This window comes from Crinia signifera, chromosome 2 (genome assembly GCF_055691185.1).
Source record: "Crinia signifera chromosome 2, ASM5569118v1, whole genome shotgun sequence".
Lineage (NCBI taxonomy): Eukaryota > Metazoa > Chordata > Amphibia > Anura > Myobatrachidae > Crinia > Crinia signifera.
Window position 1 is genome coordinate 294,204,714 of NC_139218.1, and position 8,124 is coordinate 294,212,837.

Below are 8,124 nucleotides of genomic sequence, written 5' to 3' on the forward strand. Positions count from 1 at the left end.
CCAGTAAATGCAACATAGGCACCCGCCTAGGGCCCGGCAGGTCCCAGGGGCCCCTGGTCTGGCCTGCCTGAAATAGAACCCTGACATTCCTTTTAATGCTTTACAGGGTCCGTAACAGGACTCAGGCCAGTAATATCACAAATACTGGCTCTGGGCTCCATTACTGCTCCTCTGCAAAACATCCCAGAAGAGCAACACGGGCATCATGATATAATGTGTGCCCGCCCCACACTCACCCCAATGTACAAAGGGCCTGATTCTGGTTCACTCGCAAAAGCAAATTCTCTCTCTAATGGACAAAACCATGTGCACTGCAGGTGGGGTAGATGTAACATGCAGAGAGAGTTAAGGTCCATACACACTGGGCGATATTGCCCATTGTGTATGTTGCCGGATGATGGGGAAAATCGCTGAGCTGAAAAAGTGTATGCACTGAGCGTTTTCCCCCTGCCCAGCGATTTTCCCTGAGGGTGGACAACTTTCCATAGCAGGACGCTATGGTAAGCCATCCACCCCGCCGCTCATCTGCTGGTTAAACTAGCAGGAGCGGGCATCAGCGATCACCGCTCATTGCTGCCCCATAGTCTTCCATGTTGAAAGCTGCTCAGATGATTAAACTTAAACGGCTTTCAGGTGTGTATGGGGTATTAGATTTGGGTGTTATTTTGTTTTTGTAAATAATGGCTTCTTTATTTATACACTGCAATAAAGATACCAGTTTGAAGTACAAACCCCACAGAAATCTACAGTACCTCCCTCTGCACAAGTTACATCTGCCCCACCTGCAGTGCACATGGTGTTTTCCATTAGAGAGAGAATTTGCTTTTGCAAGTGCACCAGAATCAGGCCCATGGTGAAGAGTGGAAAGACGGCAGAGGGAAGCTTCAAGCTAGTAACATAGGTAAGGGGAGGGGGGGAGCACGTCTCTACTTGCTGATTGGAGGGGCTGGTCAAGGAAAAATACCTGCATGTCAGTGATGGAGAGTGGCTGGAAGACTTTTTCTCTCTGATGTTTATTAGCATATCCTGAGAATAAATGGCTTACTATGTTTATTCATGTGAGAAATTTGAAATTATAATATTGAGTACATTTTTATATTAGGGAACTGATGTGTATTAGATAATGGTGTGTCGGGGACACTGATGCATATTATATAATGGTGTATTGGGGACACTGATGTGTATTAAATAATGGTGTATTGGGGACACTGATGTGTGGTATCATGGTGTATTGGGGACACTGATGTGTGGCATAATGGTGTATTGGGGACACTGATGTGTGGCATAATGGTGTATTGGGGAACTGATGTGCATTATATAATGGTGTATTAGGGACACTGATGTGTATTAAATAATGGTGTATTGGGGACACTGATGTGTGGCATAATGGTGTATTGGGGACACTGATGTATGGCATAATGGTGTATTGGGGACACTGATGTATATTATATAATGGTGTATTGGGGACACTGATGTGTATTATATAATGGTGTATTGGGGACACTGATGTATGGCATAATGGTGTATTGGGGACACTGATGTATATTATATAATGGTGCATTGGGGACACTGATGTGTATTATATAATGGTGTACTAGGGACACTGATGTGTGGCATAATGGTGTATTGGGGACACTGATGTGTGGCATAATGGTGTAATGGGGACACTGATGTATATTATATAATGGTGTATTAGAGACACTGACGTGTGGCATAATGGTGTATTAGGGACACGGATGTGTGGCATAATGGTGTGTTGGCGACACTGATGTGTGGCATAATGGTGTATTGGGGAACTGATGTGCATTATATAATGTTGTATTAGGGACACTGATGTGTGGCATAATGGTGTACTGGGGACACTGATGTGTGGCATAATGGTGTACTGGGGACACTGATGTGTGGCATAATGATGTATTGGAGAACTGATGTGCATTATATAATGGTGTATTAGGGACACTGACGTGTGGCATAATGGTGTACTGGGGACACTGATGTGTGGCATAATGGTGTATTGGGGACACTGATCTGTGGCATAATGGTGTATTGGGGGCACTGACGTGTGGCATAATGGTGTACTGGGGACACTGATGTGTGGCATAATGGTGTATTGGGGACACTGACGTGTGGCATAATGTTGTATGCACAATATGTTGCATCTTTTTTATGTTCCTTGTTTGTTATGTTTACAGATTTAAAAAGTTCAAAATAAGGAGGAAAAATAACAAATAATGTAAGGGTCATAAATCAGGGACCAAAACATAGCACTATGGATTGTTTGAGGGAAGGGCCCCCAAACCGGTATATTGCCTAGGGCCTCATGAAAACTAAATCCGGCTCTGAGTAAATTTTCTTGTGATTATTTTCTAAACTGCAGACAGTGTCTAGGTAGTCAACACCAAATGGTCCAGGTGCACAAGGTCAACATAGACAAAAGGGTCTAAACAAGCAGAATGTTGACATGAAGATGGTCAACACACCGAACGTTCTTTTTCATTTTATTCATTTTTTCATCATGTGGACCCCAAATTAGTGTACTTGTGTCGACCTTTTGTCTTTGTTGACCTTGTGCATGTGACCCATTTGTTGTTGACCTATTGACTGTCTACCTATCAACTGCATACCATTCTTGCAAGTGTTGTTGGAAAATCTTTGGAATTTAAACAATATAATAAAAAACAAACTAAAGGCATTTATGACAGTAGGAAGCATACAGTATAATGAATGTTTTCAGCATCTATAATATCAGTATATTCTAGTCTCTGGAAAATCCCTCCCTTGTGATTGAAGATGCCATTTCACAATGAAAATTACTACAAATTAACGTTGTTGATGTTAATAATCCTGTAGGGCAGTGGTTTCCAAACGTTTTTCAATCATGGCGCCCTAGAGCAGGCCTGGCCAACCTGTGGCTCTCCAGATGTTGTAAAACTACAACTCCCATCATGCCTTGCCACAGTTTTGCTATACGGTAGTGTTAAAACTGTGGCAAGGCATGTTGGGATTTGTAGTTTAACAACATCTGGAGAGCCACAGGTTGGCCTGTCCTGCCCTAGAGTATCATTTTTTTATGGGAATCCTAGGCCAAAAATGTCTTATTCCAAAATTCAACAAAAAAAAAAGATATATTAAATTACATAGATTATGTTTACATGTCATCTCCTTAGGGTCAGAAATGTGGCCAGTGACATGAATTGCGTGTTTGTCCATATATTTTAGAATTGGAAGTCACAAATAGTGGTTTTGTCTATTAAATTGACCATAAATAATTTGAATTGGTTCTAGTCCACAAACCTAAGGCACCCCTAACCCTGCAGTGTCCCGAGACACCCCTGGGTGACATGGCACACAATTGGGGAACCCTTACTGTAGGGAAATGGTTACAAATGACAAAGGAGCAATTGGAAACCAAAACTAAATCAAACCATTGAGGGTGCCTTTGACAAAACATGAGAGTCTGTCCGGACACACCTATACTTTATAGAGTGAAGCTGCAGACACTACTGAACTAGCTTTGGTTGCCAGGTAGAGCAAAGAAATTCAGGAAGTTGTTTCCCGCATGAAGGCATCCAAAAACCAAATAAACCAAACAATGGCAGAACCTGTAAGCGGTGGGCCCAGGGTGACAGTTGAAATCAGGGGTGTAAGAAGGGCAATGCATCTGCTGCACCAATGGTAGTTCCTCCTCTGGAACCAAAAACAGTCAGATGCTGGATAGACCTAAGCTAACCTTGTTTTTTACTATGGCTGCATGGGTGCAGATAAGGAGTAGACATGCCTCACCATATATTACACCAAGTATCAGCCAGGAGACTTCCTGTACCTATGTGGGCCTTATGCAGCTGAATATTATGTTTAACAATGAGGGTTTCTAGGTGTTTCCTCTACACCCAAAGCCAACATCCAGCGATCAATCCTTGTTCATCTTCACCTGTCTGACCGGTCATGCAGGTAATATATATTTCCTTTGCATTTGTTCTGTTTTGCAGTATCTTTCATCTTGGTGGAAACCAGTGGGCATTATGGCTCAGAGAGCTGTTGTATTTCAGATAGTGAATGTTTAAGTCAGCCAATACACTCATCTTTAATGTAATGGAAGAGCATTGCCAACATGTTCAAATTTAGAAGCCACATTTCGCTCACTTGCTGCTGAGAGACAGCAGGAGAATCATAGTACCGAGCATTTGCTGATATTGTTATTATTGCTATAATTCTGCCTTCCTGTACATACTGTCATTACATCTATAAAATCCACACATCAGCCCTAGAAGTTAACCATCCAATAAGCGCTGAGATGCATTTTCCATCCGTCGCATATACTTTTTATAGTCTTAAGAGTGAAATGCTGCTGAGTGTGTAATTACAGCAGAAACACTTCTAATAAAACCTGTCCATAAAACACTAATGTAACTGTTTAACAATAGATCAACCCAGTGTGAAGACAGCATGAATCCACTTGTACTGGCGTGCCCCCAATATGCTTTGATGCTGCAGCAATGTCTAGCTGTGTATGCCGAATAAGACCTTTCATTAAAGATGGATTTTATGATGTTACACACCTCCTACACCACAGCTTCTAGAACCAAATTGTGGAACTCATTTTCATATCAACTATTGCCATATTATCTTTAGATAGATGATAATGTATTATTGCTTTTTATAAAAACAGAAAGCAAAATACGACTGCAAAATTCAACATCATAACACATGAAATAATTATTAGCCTGTCTGCAAGTCTTGCAAGCCCAGCTGATGCTTATAGCATCCAATCTACTGTAACTTGACAGAGTAGCCAAAAACCAACAGGCAGATAGAGATATAGGTCTAAAAAATGCAGTCCCTGTCTGTTCATGACAATGCAAACTAACCAAACTAGTTTGTCCAGAATAGGGAGGGGAAACTGGTCTTTTATACGCTGTCTGTGCAGATTGAAGGGGAGAACATTGCAATGCGTCACTGGAGAGGAACTCGTACATTCCCAACAGAGCTGTCACTACTGCTGTCATTTGTGTAAAACTACACATACATTGCTCTATGTAAAATATATTTATTTACTCATTCCACTTCTCCATGCTATATTTTTTTTACCAGGACATGTTTTGTATTTCTAAATGGTGACAATCACTTTTATGACAGTTGCATACACAATAATGTATTGCAGTGTAACGTGTTTACTATGGCTTATAGTTCATAAATAATAGCCCTTTAAACACCTTTAATCTAATTAAGTTTGCAATAAAGAGATGTTTGTATTGACAAACAAATGCACACATTATAAATACACAACCTTGCACATAAAGTATACATGAGTTCACAAATATTTTAGTAGATGTAAATGTAATATTGTAGCAGAACATAGAAGCTGCATATTAAGCATATTTTGCTAAAGAAATATAAACAGGGTACCACCACTGCTACTACTACTACTACTACTACTACTGCTGCTGCTGCTGCTGCTGCTGCTGCTGCTGCTGCTGCTACTACTACTACTTCTACTTCTACTACTGCTGCTACTACTACTACTACTACTAGTTTTTTACTACTACTCATTTTTTACACATACTGTACTTTATTTCTAGGAAACAAATCACTGTAATTGTATCCAGGTGATTAGTAAGGGTGGTGTTGCTATCACAGTCTATTAGAGACCTATAAACAGTAACTACAATAACACATACAAAATATATTATCTACTGTACTGTATCTAAATCTAAAAAATACAATTGATGCAAACAACAAGTAACAATGCATAAATAGATGCAGATATAGTTAATCATTTAGTTCATGTTAACTTGATGCCTTATATGTGCAGAACATGAAATTAGATATTTTGGGGTTTGTAAGGATATGGGCAAAGATACTCACAGTGTACTCTGAGCAGGAACGTTGTACTGATCGCCTGGGTACAGTAGTAACCTGCTGTGCAGATCTAGGCAGACTTCAGTCACTGAAGGAAAGGTAGAACAGACTTCTCCCTCACTGATTGTGACTCACTCCCCTGGGAGGCGGAGGTGTGGAAAAGGGAGTTACCTGCAAATTCCTTAAACCTATTAAGAGTTTACATGGGTCAAAACACTTGCATTTTTGTCATAACTCCAATAAGTGAACAATGACGGTCCAATGGTGGTCACCAATAGTTTTAGAAGAATTAAACCATTTCCACTTTATTTACTATATGGTATTGCTGAGATCACAAACCACTGTCCTGCTTCAAGGCTGCATTGCAGGGGGAAAGATCATAAAAACACCTTAAAAATGCAGAATATCATAAACCAAGTAATACTGTAGTTATATGCCCAAGGCCCCGCTTCAAGTGCAATTACTTTGTGTTGGGCTCCCTAACTCCTCGCTTATTATCTTATTGAAGCCACCTGAGCTCAGTTCATTAAATAATGAGTAAGAAATTTTGAAACATTCATTTACAAGTTCTGTAATTTTTACTACAATGAGAAACAAGTCACGTTAGATTATCTCTGTATACAGTAGCCATTGCTTTAGGTCCATTCATAATAAAGAAAACTGAGGCCAATTACCGGTACTGGTATTGGTTTCTGAAAAATAAACATGTTTATAACTTTAAATATCTAGTTGCTACTCTTAATGGTATTGAATCAGATCAACAGGAGACATTTTCATATGAATACAGACTCATGCAATTGGTCATATTGAGTTACGTTCTCCAGTTCTGCCCAGTTAGAGGGTTCGGTTGTTAAAAAATACATTTTAATCTTTAATTTCAATAGTTTGAAAATCTACATACCCCAAGTCCATTCTTCTTGGATACCCACTAGCACTGGCGTAACTAAGCCACCGCAGCCCCCGCCGTGGCGGGGAGGCGCAGAGTAACTATGGGCGCCGGGGGGGCTGCGGTGCTATAGTTACCCGCTGCGCTGCTGCCCGGCCGCATCTTCGGTCACTGTCCCGTCACTCGCTCCCGGCGCCGGCTCCTGCTGATAATGAAAAGTGACACTTAGAAAATGGCTGCCCCCGTATTGCAGACAGTTTTGGCAGCCATTTTCTAAGAGTCACTTTTCATTATCAGCAGGAGCCGGCGCCAGGAGCGAGTGACGGGACAGTGACCACAGACAGATGCGGCCGGGCAGCAGCGCAGCGGAGACTGGAGCAGCGGGAGACTGGACGGGACAGTGACCGCAGATGCGGCTCTGTCAGGTATGGAGGCGGGGGCGCCGAAAATTTTTTGGCGGGGGGGGCGCAAATTATATAGTTACGCCACTGCCCACTAGACTTATAAGTGATCATGAGTCTGTAAGCTATCATTGGATGTGCCCTTGGCTCCCTTCCTGGCAACAACTACCAGTATATTTTTGGATTGTGGGAGGAAATTGGAGTACCCGGAGGAAACCCACGCTACAGCTGGAGCCCCTGTCAACATTGTTCCTTAGGGCGTGGCTCACCATGGATAGCCACGACTATCCTATTGTTCTCAGCAGCAATACAATACATAGAACAATACAGTAGGGGATTAGCATAGTAATCCTATTATTCACGTAGTCCAATTAGCAGGCTAAATGAGGAGGGCTCCATCTGTATTACGTGGAGAATATACAAACTCCACACAGATAGAACCATGGTGCAAATGGAAGCCTTGACCTCAGTGCTGTGAGGAAGTAATGCTATTCATTTTATAGCAGTACGTCATTTTATTCAGTGTGCTGCCTTTGGTGGACACAATCATTCTGGCAAGGTCTGTATCCCTGACCAATGGTTTGAGGAAGCTAGTGGAGGTGGTTAACTGCAGTTAAAAAGTCAAAAATGAAAGCCCTGTTAGATATTAATTTTAGTGACCATATGATCATAAACAAGTTGTAATCTCCAGTCTCAGCTCCAAAGATCTCAGAGACACAACCAATAGTATCTGAGAGTGACCACACCTTACATCATGAACTTGTGCTTTTTTTTTTCAAAGACATGCTGGGAAAGGCATCTGAGCTGTATTATATTGAGCATTCATAGGTGTAACATTGTTTCAGTAATTAAAAACTGAATACATAGTTCTGACACCTAACAATCCATATAATTAACCCTTTAAATGCCAAGGGAATTTTGTCAAAATAGTTGTGAAAATTGCCATGCAAACATTTTTATTCAGCATAATGACCTGTA

The 8,124-nt window shown here is 41.2% G+C and overlaps 1 protein-coding gene across 2 annotated transcripts in view; it reads right to left on the bottom strand.

Annotated features, from left to right (window-relative positions):
- The window catches only part of SCEL (sciellin), a 74,108-nt gene extending 68,105 nt beyond the window's left edge, over nt 1–6,003 (bottom strand). For both annotated transcript variants that reach the window (XM_083168822.1, XM_083168820.1), the window contains exon 1: nt 5,866–6,003. The gene's annotated coding sequence lies outside the window, so the exon portion shown is untranslated. The remainder of the gene's footprint in view (nt 1–5,865) is intronic.
- Nucleotides 6,004–8,124: the final 2,121 nt, after the last annotated feature.